We start from the raw sequence: 13,821 nt of genomic DNA, 5'->3' as shown, positions 1-13,821 counted from the left end.
TTCAGTCCACATATACTTCCCTTCCCTTGATGCCCATGCATACTTTGTATAGATCCGATGCGTGCGAGTACTTTGGATGAGTACTCACGGTTGCTTTGCTACCTATTTTTCCCCTATCCTCAGTTGCTGCGACCAGATGGTGGATCCCAGGAGCTAGATGCCACCGCCGACATCTACTACTCCCCTGACAGAGCCTACTACTACATGGAGACCGTCGACGACCAGGAGTAGTTAGGAGGTCCCAGGCAGGAGGCCTTGCCTTTTCGATCCTTGTTGCTTTTGTGCTAGCCTTCTTAAGATAGTCTTGTTTAACTTATGTCTGTTCTCAGATATTGTTGCTTTCGCTGACTCTTGTGTTTCGAGCTTATGTATTCGAGCCCTCGAGGCCCCTGGCTTGTAATATAAAGCTTGTATTATTTTAACTTGTGTCTACTGTTCTGTTGTAACATCTTCCCGCGAGTCCCTGATCTTGATCGTACACATTTGCGTGTATGATTCGTGTACGATTGAATTCGAGGCCTCACAGAAATCAAGAAGAGTCTTGATATGATCCTAAGTATGATAAAACCAATATTACTATATTATGAATATAGATCATTAAGAAGTGTCTTGATGTGAGTTGGACTAATAGTAAGTTTAAATAAAACCAATGATACTATGTTAAATAAGCAGTGTCTTGACAGAGTTGGTGTGATACCAAGTGCAGTGAAACCAATGACACTATATTAGGCATTGTTCATAAGGAAAAGGAATCAAGATCAGACATGAGTAACACAAATATTGCAAGGTTTTGAATATGTCAAAACTAATGATGAAGGCTCTACCACAAACAAAGCATGAGGAACACCACATAAAGCCAAGGTGTTAAATGGACTATGCAGCTAGATTATTGACTCTAGTGCAAGTGGGAGATTGTTGGAAATTTATGCCCTAGAGGTAATAATATTGTATTATTATATTTACATTTTTCATAATTAAGAGTTTATATTCCATGCTATAATTGTTGTGATACTGGAATATGTGATTCAATGGAAAACTCATATGCGCGTGTGAAATGATAAACGATAAAGTATAGGTTCCTGGTCTTGCCTCTAAGACTGGCTCAAGTGTTGATGATGATCATGTTTTCCGAATCTCAGGATATCGTTAAGTGTAACAATAGTCCTGAAACAACGTTGAGAGTATAACATTAGAAGAACGATCATATTGAGTCGACCCAATCTTGTTTGTTATGCTTTGAGATAATATTGTCTGAAATCAATTGTTATAACACAGAGTGTTAGTATGTGTTTTAGTTCCTCAGACCATGAGAGTATCATAGTCGCTTCCCGCCATACGGTGGACTTTGGGGTTGCTCAAACGTCATTAGTAACACGATGATCATAACGACAACTTACGGGTTCATTGGAAAGTTTGATAATGGACTAGATAGCTCGAGAGTAGGATTTTCTCCTTTGATGATGGAGAGTGCTTCTCGGTGTGATGGAATCCATCATTGTCTAGCCAGACACAGGTGACTATGTCACAAAGGTGTCGGAATACTTCAACGGGAAAGAAGAGCAAAATCGGCAATGTGATCAACGGTATTTTGAGCATGTGCATGACTTAGGAGGATATCGATGCACACCGGGTTTTGTAAAGTATCATGAAGGAAAGGTAACATCACATAATAACCAAAGTTTCACTCGAATGTCATTCCTTAATCATAGGATCGATATGGACATCCACAGTTCTACTATGGGTCATTGAACAAAGGAGTTTCATTCATGTCTATGATTTACCGAACCTACGAGGTCACAAGATTAAGGTAATCACGATCTGTTGAATGTTTGTAGGATGAGAGTACCAAGGATTTATTTGTGGATTTTTTCATTAAAATCTGAAATAGTCCAAAGAGGAACCAGAAGCGTTTCGGGGTCACCGGAAGGGTTTGGAAGTTTATTGGGCAATACCGGGTATTATCAATAATTAATATATAGGTGGAAAATGTTTTTGGTGATGTTAGATTATATATAATATGCTCTAGTAATTGTTAGAGGGCTTTTATACTTAATTTAATATCAATGGACCTAAAAAGGCCAAGTGGCAGAGGGAGAATCGGGCCACAAAGGCCCATGTAGGGGTGGCGCCCCCTTTTCCCCTTGAGGGAGGCCGAATTGGACTTTGGAGGGGAGGAGGATTCCTTCCCTTGTGTGGCACCCCTTCCTCCCCTCTCAACCTATATATACTTGAGGTATTGACACTATTTGATATATATACAAGTTTTGGGAGCCTCCTCTAGTTCTAGTTCTTGTTGATCCTAGTTGATAAATTAGATCTTGACCTAGATCCTCTGATCCTCATAATTAGAAGCCTGGTGAGGTTCTAATCTCCCCCTCTAATTCTTTAGCGGTGATTAGCTTTGGACGGCGAAGCGTTGCCGGATCGTGAAGACCGTACGCTTGCAACCAAGTAGAGAGGTCATGCTTTTGGTCTTCCGTTTGAGGGATCATTCGAGGGTGATACGTCCATTTTGCATCATGTTTTCTTACTATTATGTATGATGTTTTTATCCATAATAATGATTTTGGAGTAATTCTAATGCCTTCTCTCTCATAATATGCAAGGTACACACAAAGAGGGAGAAGTCCGGCAGCTGGAAATCTGGACCTGGAAAAGCTATGTGAGGCCACCTATTCTGCAAAACTCCAAAAAAGCTAAAACTTCATAGAGATTTTTTATCAAATATATGAGGAATATTGGAGCAAATAACTACCAGAGGGGGCCCACCAGGTGGGCACAACCCACCTAGGCGCGCTAGGGAGCCCAGGCGCGCCCTGGTGGGTTGTGCTCACCCAGGCCCACCTCCGGTGCCCATCTTCTGGTATATAAGTCATTTTGACCTAGAAAAAATCAGGAGAGGACTTTCGGGATGGAGCGCCACCGTCTCAAGGCGGAACTTGGGCAGGAGCACTTTTGCCCTCCGACGGAGCGATTCCGCCGAGGGAACTTCCCTCCCGGAGGGGGAAATCATCGTCATCATCATCACCAACAACTCTCCCATCTTGGGGAGGGCAATCTCCATCAACATCTTCAACAGCATTATCTCATCTCAAACCCTAGTTAATCTCTTGTGTTCAATCTTGTTACCGGAACTATAGATTGGTGCCTGTGCGTGACTAGTAGTGTTGATTACATCTTGTAGTTGATTACTATATGGTTTATTTGGTGGAAGATTATATGTTCAGATCCAATATGCTATTTAATACCCCTCTGATCTTGAGCATGATTATCATTTGTGAGTAGTTACTTTTGTTCTTGAGGTCACGGGAGAAATCATGTTGCAAGTAATCATGTGAACTTGATAGGTGTTCGATATTTTGATAGTATCTATGTTGTGATTCCCTTAGTGGTGTCATGTGAACGTCGACTACATGACACTTCACCATATTTAGGACTAAGGGAATGCATTGTGGAGTATCAATTAGATGATGGGTTGCGAGAGTGACAGAAGCTTAAACCCTAGTTTATGCGCCATTCCGTAAGGGACCGATTGGATCCAAAAGTTTAATGCTATGGTTAGAATTTATTCTTAATACTTTTCTCGTAGTTGTGGATGCTTGCGGGAGGGTTAATCATAAGTAGGAGTTTTGTTCAACTAAGAACAACACCTAAGCACCGGTCCACCCACATATCAAGTTATCAAAGTACCGAACACGAATTAAGCCAACATGATGAAAGTGACTAGATGAAAATCCCGTGTATCCTCAAGAATGCTTTGCTTATCATAAAAGACCGTTTTGGCCTGTCCTTTGCCTCAAAAGTATTGGGCTACCTTGCCGCACTTTTGTTACTACTATCGTTACTTGCTCGTCACAAATTATATTGCTATCAGACTACTCTGTTACTTACAATTTCAGCACTTGCAGACATCACCTTGCTAAAAACCACTTGTCATTTCCTTCTGCTCCTCATTGGGTTCGACACTCTTACTTATCGAAAAGAGCTACAATTGATCCCCTATACTTGTGGGTCATAAAGGCTATTTTCTGGCACCGTTGCTGGGGAGTGAAGCGCCTTTGGTAAGTGGAATTTGGTAAGGAAATATTTATATAGTGTGCTGAAATTTATTGTCACTTGTTACTATGGGAAAAAAAATCCTTTGAGGGGTTTGTTCGGAGTATCTTCACCTCGACCGGAACCAAAATTAGCTACCCCTCAACCTACTGCACCCACTGAAAATATTGAATATGAAATTCCTTCGGGTATGATAGAACAACTGCTAGCTAATCCTTATGTAGGAGATGGAACCGAACATCCTGATATGCACTTGATATATGTAGAACAAATTTGTGGATTGTTCAAGCTTGCAGGTTTACCCGGAGATGAAGTTATGAAAAATGTTTTTCCTTTATCTTTGAAGGGAAAAGCATTGTCATGGTATAGGCTATGCGATGATATTGGATCTTGGAATTGGAATCATTTGAAATTGGAGTTCCATCAAAAAAATTATCCTATGCATCTAGTTCATCGTGATCGGATTTATATATATAATTTTTGGCCTCGTGAAGGAGAAAGTATCGCTCTAGCTTGGGGGAGGCTTAAGTCAATGTTACATTTATGCCCCAATCATGAGCTCTCAAGAGAAATTATTATCCAGAACTTTTATGCTCGGGTTTCTCGTAATGATCAAACCATGCTTGATACTTCTTGTGCTAGTTCTTTTATGAAGAAGACTATTGAATTCCGGTGGGATCTTTTGTAAAGAATTAAATGCAACTCTGGAGATTGGGAACTCAAAGAAGGTAAAGAGTCAAACTTAAGTATGATTGTGTTAAATCTTTTATGGATACCGATGATTTTCAAAAGTTTAGCACTAAATATGGACTTGACTCTGAGATAGTAGCCTCCTTTTGTGAATCATTTGCTACTCATGTTGATCTCCCTAAAGAGAAGTGGTTTAAATTTCACCCACCTATTAAAGAAGAAATCAAAGAACAGGTACCAATTAAAGAAGAAACTATACTTTACAATGTTGATCCAGTTGTTCCTTCTGTTTACATTGAGAAACCACCTTTCCCTGTAAGGATAAAGAAACATGCTAAAGTTTCAACCGTGGTCAACAAAATCTATATTAGAACACCTAAACCTGATGAACAAATTAAACTAGAACCTAGTATTGTTATGGTTAAAGATCTTTTGGAAGAATATATGGATTGGCATGTTATTTACTTCTGTGAAGAAGCTACTAGAATTGCCAAACCTGATCAAAAGGATAAACATAGACCTGTTGTTGGCATGCCCGTTGTCTAAGTTAAAATAGGAGATCACTATTATCATGGTTTATGTGACATAGGTGCTAGCGTGAGTGCTATTCCTTACACTTTGTATCAAGAAATTATGAATGGCATAGCACCTGCAGAGATAGAAGACATAGATGCTACTATTAAACTTGCTAATAGAGACACTATATCACCAATTGGGATTGTTAGAGATGTTGAAGTCTTGTGTTGGAAAATAAAATATCCTACTGATTTTCTTGTTCTTGGTTCCCCACAAGATGACTTTTGTCCCATTATCTTTGGTAGACCTTTCTTAAAAACGTTAATGCTAAAATTGACTATGAGAAGCAAATTGTCGGTGTTAGTTTTGGTGATGACTCTCATGAGTTTAATTTTTCCAAGTTTAGTAGAAAGCTTCATGAAAAAGAATTGCCTAGTAAAGATGAATTAATTGGTCTTGCTTCTATTGCTGTACCTCCTACTGATCCTTTAGAACAATATTTGCTAGACCATGAAAATGATTTACATATGCATGAAAGAAATGAAATAGATAAGATTTTCTTTGAACAGCGTCCTCTGCTTAAACACAATTTGCCTATTGAAACTCTAGGAGGTCCTCCTCCACCTAAAGGTGATCCTATGTTTGAATTAAAACAATTTCCAGACACTTTGAAATATGCTTATCTTGATGAGAAAAATATATATCATGTTATTATTAGTGCTAACCTTTCAGAACATGAAGAAGAAAGATTATCAAAAGTTCTAAGGAAGCACCGAGCTGCTATTGGATATACTCTTGATGATTTAAAGGGCATTAGTCAAACTCTATGTTAGCACAAAATTAATATGGAACCTGATGCTAAACCCGTTGTTGATCACCAACATCGGTTAAATCCAAAAATGAAGGAAGTGGTAAGAACGGAAATCTTAAAACTTCTGGAAGCGGGTATAATCTATCCTATAGCTGATAGTACACGGGTAAGTCTTGTTCATTGTGTCCCTAAGAAAGGAGGTATAACTGTTGTTCCTAATGATAAGAATGAACTTATTCCACAAAGAATTGTTACAGGCTATAGAATGGTAATTGATTTTAGAAAAATAAGCAAAGCAACTAGAACAGATCATTACCCTCTGCCTTTTATTGATCAAATGCTTGAAAGATTGTCTAAGCACACACACTTTTGCTTCCTTGATGGATATTCTGGTTTTTCACAAATACATGTTTCTCAATCTAATCAAGAAAAGACCACTTTTACTTGTCCCTTTGGAACCTATGCTTATAGACGTATGTCTTCGGTTTATGTAATGCAGACCTGCTACTTTTCAAAGATGTATGACTGCTATATTCTCTGACTTTTGTGAAAAGATTGTTGAGGTTTTCATGGATGACTTATCTGTTTATGGGAAGTCTTTTGATGATTGTTTAAGCAATCTTGATCGAGTTTTGCAGAGATGTGAACAAACAAATCTTGTTGTGAATTGGGAGAAGTGCCACTTTATGGTTAATGAAGGCATTGTCTAGGGTCATAAAATTTCTGAAAGAGGTATTTGAAGTGGACAAAGCTAAGGTTGACACAATTGAGAAAATGACATGTCCTAAAGATGTAAAAGGTATTCGTAGTTTCTTAGGTCATGATGGTTTCTATAGGAGATTTCTAGGCCTCTTACGAATCTTTTGCAAAAGGATATTCCTTTTGTTTTTTATGATGATTGTTTAGAAGCCTTTGAAACACTCAAGAAAGCCTTAATTTTTGCACCTATTGTTCAACCACCTGATTGGAACTTGCCTTTTGAAATTATGTGTGATGCTAGTGATTATGTTCTTGGTGTTGTTCTAGGACAAAGAGTTGATAAGAAATTGAATGTTATTCATTATGCTAGTAAAACTCTAGACAGTGCTCAACGAAACTATGCTACTACTGAAAAAGAATTCTTAGCAGTGAAGTTTGTTTGTGATAAATTTAGACCTTATATTGTTGATTCCAAAGTAATTGTTCACATCGATCATGCTGCTATTAAATATCTTATGGAAAGGAAAGATGTTAAACCTAGACTTATTCAATGGGTTCTCTTGTTACAAGAATTTGATTTACATATCATTGATAGAAAAGGAGCTGAGAACCCCGTAGCTGATAATTTACCTAGGCTTGAAAATGTGCCTAATGACCCACTACCTATTGATGATAGTTTTCCTGATAAGCAGTTAGCTGCAATAAATGTTGCTCATAGTACTCCTTGGTATGCTGACTAAGCTAATTACATTGTTGCTAAATATTTACCACCTACCTTTACGTATCAACAAAAGAAAAAAAAATCTTCTATGATTTAAGACATTATTTTTGGGATGACCCACATCTTTATAAAGAAGGAGTAGGTGGTATTATTAGACGTTGTGTACCTGAGCATGAACAGGGACAAATCCTACGGAAATGTCACTCTGAAGCTTATGGAGGATCTTGATAACCCACAAGTATAGGGGATCTTTTGTAGTCTTTTTCGATAAATAAGAGTGTCAAACCCAACGAGGAGCTAAAGGTAGAACACATATTCCCTCAAGTTCTATCGACCACCAATACAACTATACGAACACTTGACGTTTGCTTTATCGGAAACAAGTATGAAACTAGAAGTACTTTGTAGGTGTGACAGGATAGGTTTTCAAGATAATAAAGAGCATGTAAGTAAAATCTAGGGGCTGTTTAGATAAAGACACAACTAGGTAAGTTTTAGTAGAGAGCTTTTGTCAACAAGAAAGTTATTTGTCCCTAGGCAATCGATAACAAGTACCGGTAATCATTCTTGCAATTTTATATGAGGGAGAGGCATGAGCTAACATACTTTATCTACTTAGATCATATGCACTTATGATTGGAACTCTAGCAAGCATCCGCAACTACTAAAGATCATTAAGGTCATGAAACCCAACCATAGCATTAACTATCAAGTCCTCTTTATTCCCATACGTCATACCCCACCTACTCGGGTTTAAGTTTCTGTCACTCTCGCAACCCACTGTAAGCGAACCATGAACATATTGCAACACCCTACAGCGGGGGCCCCTCACGTTTGCATGAGAACGGAGGGCACGGTAGGACAGCACCATATATAAAATATACAATCATACCAACCAAGATCATGATTAACCCAGAGGACAAAACAGATCTACTCGAACATCATAGGATAACCATAGATCATTGGGAAATAATATATGGAGTTGAGCACCATGTTTAAGTAGAGATTATAGCGGGGAGAAGAGGTGTTACACCGCTGCATAGAGGCGGAGAAAGTTGGTGTTGACGGTAGCAAGATTGTTGATGTAGATCGTCGTTCCGATCGTTGCCCCTGTGGCACTCCGGCGCCACCGGAAGCGAGGGGGAGAGAGCCCCCTACTTCTTCTTCATACTTGGCCTCCCCCTAGATGGGGAGGAGAGTTCCCCCTCTGGTCCTTGGTCTCCATGGCGGTGGAGGGGCAGGGGGCCCTCTGAGATTGGATCTCCCTCTCTGTTCTCTTCTATTTCGCGCTCCCGATCTGGCCGAAAACCGTTTCTTATATTCCCAGTGATATGTAACTCCGATTGCGCTAAGATTTTAACACGATTTTTTCTGGATATAAGATTCCTTGCGCCCGAAGTGGAGGTCCAACCGACGTACGAGGTGGGCACAACCCACCACCGCGCGCCTGGCTCAGGGGTGGTGCGGTGGTGTCTTGTGCCCTGTGTGGGCCTCCGTTTGCGGTGATTCCAACTCCAAAAAATCACATATATTCCAAAATAATTCTCCGTGAAATTTTATTGCATTTGGACTTCGTTTGATATGGATACTTTGCGATACAAAAAACATGTAGAAAACAGGAACTGGCACTGGGCACCGGATAAGTAAGTTAGTCCAATAAATCATATAAAAAGTTGCCAAAAGTATGTAAAACTTGTATAATATTGGCATGAAACAATAAAAAATTATAGATATGACGGAGACATATCAGCATCCCCAAGCTTAATTCATGCTCGTCCTCGAGCAGGTAAATGATAAAAAAGATAATTTTTGATGTGGAATGCTACCTAACATAAACTTGATCATATGTCTAGTCATGGCATGAATATTAAGACATAAGCGATTCAAAGCAATAGTCTATAATTTGACATAAAGACATCAATACTCAGGCATCCCAACAAACAATCATGTCTTTCAAAATATCAACGCTAAAGAAAGTTATCCCTACAAAATCATATAGTCTTGTCATGCTCTGTCTTCTTAACATAAAGTATTTATCATGCACAACCCTGATGACAAGCCGAGCAATTGGTTCATACTTTTTAATGTGCTTCAGCTTTTTCAACTCTCACGTAATACATGAGCGCAAGCCATGGATATAGCACTACGGGTGGAATAGAGTATAATGATAGGGGTAAATATAGAGAAGACAAAAAAGTATAAAGTCTCACATCGATGCGGCTAACCGACGGGCTATGGAGATGCCCATCAATCGATATCAACGTGAGGAGTAGGGATTGCTATGCAACGGATGCACTAAGAGCTATAAGTGTATGAAAGCTCAATATGAAAACTAAGTGGGTGTGCATCTAATACTATAATGAAAAATTCCCACTAGTATATGAAAGTGACAACATAGGAGACTCTCCATATGAAAAACATGGTGCTACTTTGAAGCACAAGTGTGGCAGAGGATACTAACAATGCCCCTTCTCTCTTTGTTTATTTATTTATTTTTTCTTTTCCCCCTCTTTTTTCTTTCTTTTTTCTCTATTTCTTTGTTTTCTTTTTATATATTTTTTCTCTCATTGTCCGGAGTCTCATCCCGACTTGTGGGGGAATCATAGTCTCCATCATCCTTTCCTCACTGGGGCACTGCTCTAAAAATGATTAATGATGATCATCACACTTCTATTTACTTATAACTCAAAAGAAAATAAAAATTACAACTTGATACCTATGACAAAGTATGACTCTATATGAATGCCTCTGGCATGTACCAGGATGTGCAATGATCTAGCGTAACATGTATGAAAAATGATGAACGGTGGCTAAGCCACAAACACTATGTCAGCTATATGATCATGCAAAGCAATATGAAAATGAATGCTCAAGTCATCAAACAGAAGCGGTGGAAGTTGCATGGCAATATATCTCGGAATGGCCATGGAAAAGCCATAATAGGTAGGTATGGTGGCTGTTTTGAGGAAGATATAATTAAGGCTTATGTGTGATAGAGCATATCGTATCATGGGGTTTGGATGCACCTGCGAAGTTTGCACCACGTCTCGATGTGAGAAAGGGCAATGCACGATATTGTAGAGGCTAGCAAATTGCGAAAATGTAAGAGTGCGTATAATCCATGGACTCACATTAGTCATAAAGAACTCACATACTTATTGCAAAAGTTTATTAGCCTCGAAGCAAAGTACTACTACGCATGCCCCTAGGGGGGATAGATTGGTACGAAAAGACCATCGCTCGTCCCCGGCCACCACTCATAAGGAGGACAATCAATAATAAATCATGCTCCAACATCATAGCATAACGAGAGACTATACGTGCATGCTTCGGGAATCACAAACCTTAACACCAATATTCTTACTAAACACAACCATTTACTAGTACCTCCCACATATTATCATCTCTATATCGCAAAACTATTGCAAGGAATCAAACATATCATATTCAGTGATCCATAAGTTTTATGTAGGATTTTATGACTAACCATGCAGTTGACCAATTCCTTTTAACTCTCAAAATAGATATAAGTGAAGCATGAGAGTTTAGTTCTTTCTACAAAAGACCATGCTCTAGCAAATATAAGTGAAGCAAAAAAGCATTCTTCAAACAACAGTTTTCTATGTGAAGAGAAACAGGCAATCCAAACTTCAAATGATATAAGTGAAGCACATGAAGCATTCTATAAAGCCATACTCAAAAGATATAAGTGAAGTGCAATGAGCATTCTATAAATCAACCATGGACTATCTCATACCAGCATGGTGCATAAAATAAAAATGAAAACTAAAAGCAAAAGACACTCCAAGATTTGCACAGGTCAGGTGAACGAAACGAGACCGAAAATATGTCGATACTTGTTGGAGAAAGATGGGATGCCTTCTGGGCATCCCCAAGCTTAGATGCTTGAGTCTCCTCGAATATTTACTTGTGGTGCCTTGGTCATCCCCAAGCTTGAGCTCTTGCCTCTCCTCCTTCTCCTCATATCGAAGCCTCCTCGATCTTTGATCACTTCATCCACACAAAACTCAACAAAAAGTTTGGTAAGATCCGTTAGTATAATAAAGCAAACCAGTACTCTAGGTACTACTGCAAACCAATTCATATTTTGTTTTTTCATTGTAGCTACTTTAATATAACTTTTCCATAGCTTATACTACGGATAAAAATCGATAGTTTCATCAGAACGAGCAAAACAATGCATCAAAAACAGAATCTGTCTTAAATAGGACAGTATGTAGTAATCTGAACATTCACCATACCTCTGGTACTCCAAAAATTCTGAAAAAATAGGAAAAATAAACAATTTGTATAGAAAGACAGTGCAAAAAGGTTTCAGAACCGTTTGACGTTCCAGTAAAAAATGTAAAATTGAGTACTACAGCCAAAGTTTATGTTTTGCACCGCACAAACCAACAAGCAATCTAATCATCCTAAAGGCAAATCTTGGCACATTATTTTTATAATACAATGGAATTGTACAAGGGTATAATTATTTTTGTGAGAATCTTGATGAAAATTTTTGCATTGTTTCAATGAGCATGAACACAAGTGTTCAAGGTCGACCCTCACCTCTCCAATGCATAACTTCCAATCACTTCTCTTTTGTGAAAAGGTTTTTAAGTTCCCCTCTATATTTTTCATTTTTAAACTTTAAGAAAACACTCAACAGAAATAAATGACTCTCTAAAACTTATGGGTTGTCTCCCTGGCTGCGCTTTCTTCAAAGCCATTAAGCTAGGCATAAAGTGCTTAAGTAATGAATCCACCCGGATCCCAAGGTATATCAAAGCCAATTTGAATCAACAATGGCATTTAGTAGTGAGCACAAAGCAACATATATCAAGCAATGATGAAGTCTAACTTTATTCCTATGCATCAGCATGTCATACAAGAACAATTCATGAACATCAAGTAAAGGCCAATACATAGTATAAGCAGTTTCTTGCAATTTTATCGTGTTGGAAACATAAAGAGTCGGAGATGTAGTTCCTCTCTCATAATAATCGCAAGTAGGAGCAGCAAGTACATTCATAATATATTCATCAAAATCATCATGTGTGGTGGTAAAAGACAACCCATCAATAGAATCCTTAATAAGTGCAAACTTCTCCGATATAGTGTAGTTTGGAGAATTCAAAAAGATAATAGGACTATCATGTGTGGGTGCAATAGCAACAATTTCATTCTTAACATAAGGAACTATAGCATGTTCATCTCCATAAACATAATTCATATTGGCCACAAGCATAGCAAGCATCAAGTTCATCAAAAAGGGATATTTCAAATGAATCAATGGGATCATAACAATTATCATAGCATTCATCCTTCAGTAAGAACGAAGGGGTATTAAACAATGTATGAGTTGGAGGGTTACCCTCATTAGAAGGTGGGCACGGGTAGAAAATCCGTTCTTCCTCCGTTTGTTCTTCGCTCTCCTCGTCGTCTTTTTCATCCAATGAGCTCGCAGTTTCATAAATTTCTTCTTCCATAGACTCCTGCAAAATATTAATCTCTTCTTGGACAGTGGAGGAGTCCCCAATATATGGTTTAACATAGACATTAGAAGCATAATTATCATAACAATATTTAAGTATAGCAAAAATTTCAGATTTGTAAAGAGTAGCATCATACTTTTCAATCAAAGAATCAATTTCATAAGCACCCCTAAAAGCAACAAATTCTTCAATTTGTTCGATGTCAAAGTAATTATAATCACCTTTGGCATAAGAAGATACGATTCCATTATCAATAAACTCACATTGGTAGGGAAGGTGTTTCTTAGGGTCTTTAGAACAACAAGTAACATCATATAATTCACATAAATTCCAAGCATATCACAGCATAGTATTAATTTGATGCTATAAAAGTTTCCCTTTTCCAGTTAAACAATGTCGCACAAAACAAGCATTATCATCTAATAATTTTCCCTCAACTAAGCTAGTTGGGTTTTCAGCACGAGCACAAATGGATCGAAGATGATCCAAGTAGAAAGCTTCAGTAGTATGATATATTTTGGGTGGTTCTTCAACCATTGGTTTAGTAGGTACAACTAATTTTTTTGGTATTTTGCATTTCCTACCTATAAATAAAGATAGAAAACAAGAGCACAAAATAAAAATTACTTAGTGATAAAGCAAACAAGCACACACGAGAATATTCACTCCACGCTATTGCTCCCCGGCAACGGCGCCAGAAAAATGTCTTCATAAACCACAAGTATAGGGGATCATTTGTAGCCTTTTCGATAAATACGAGTGTCGAACCCAACGGGGAGTGAGGGAGTCCTGGATTAGGGGGTCTCCGGACAGCCGGGTTATATCCTTTG

Source organism: Triticum aestivum, chromosome 2A (genome assembly GCF_018294505.1).
Source record: "Triticum aestivum cultivar Chinese Spring chromosome 2A, IWGSC CS RefSeq v2.1, whole genome shotgun sequence".
Classification (NCBI taxonomy): Eukaryota; Viridiplantae; Streptophyta; class Magnoliopsida; order Poales; family Poaceae; genus Triticum; species Triticum aestivum.
The sequence above is the reverse complement of the archived record's forward strand: the minus strand, read 5'-3'. Positions refer to the sequence as shown.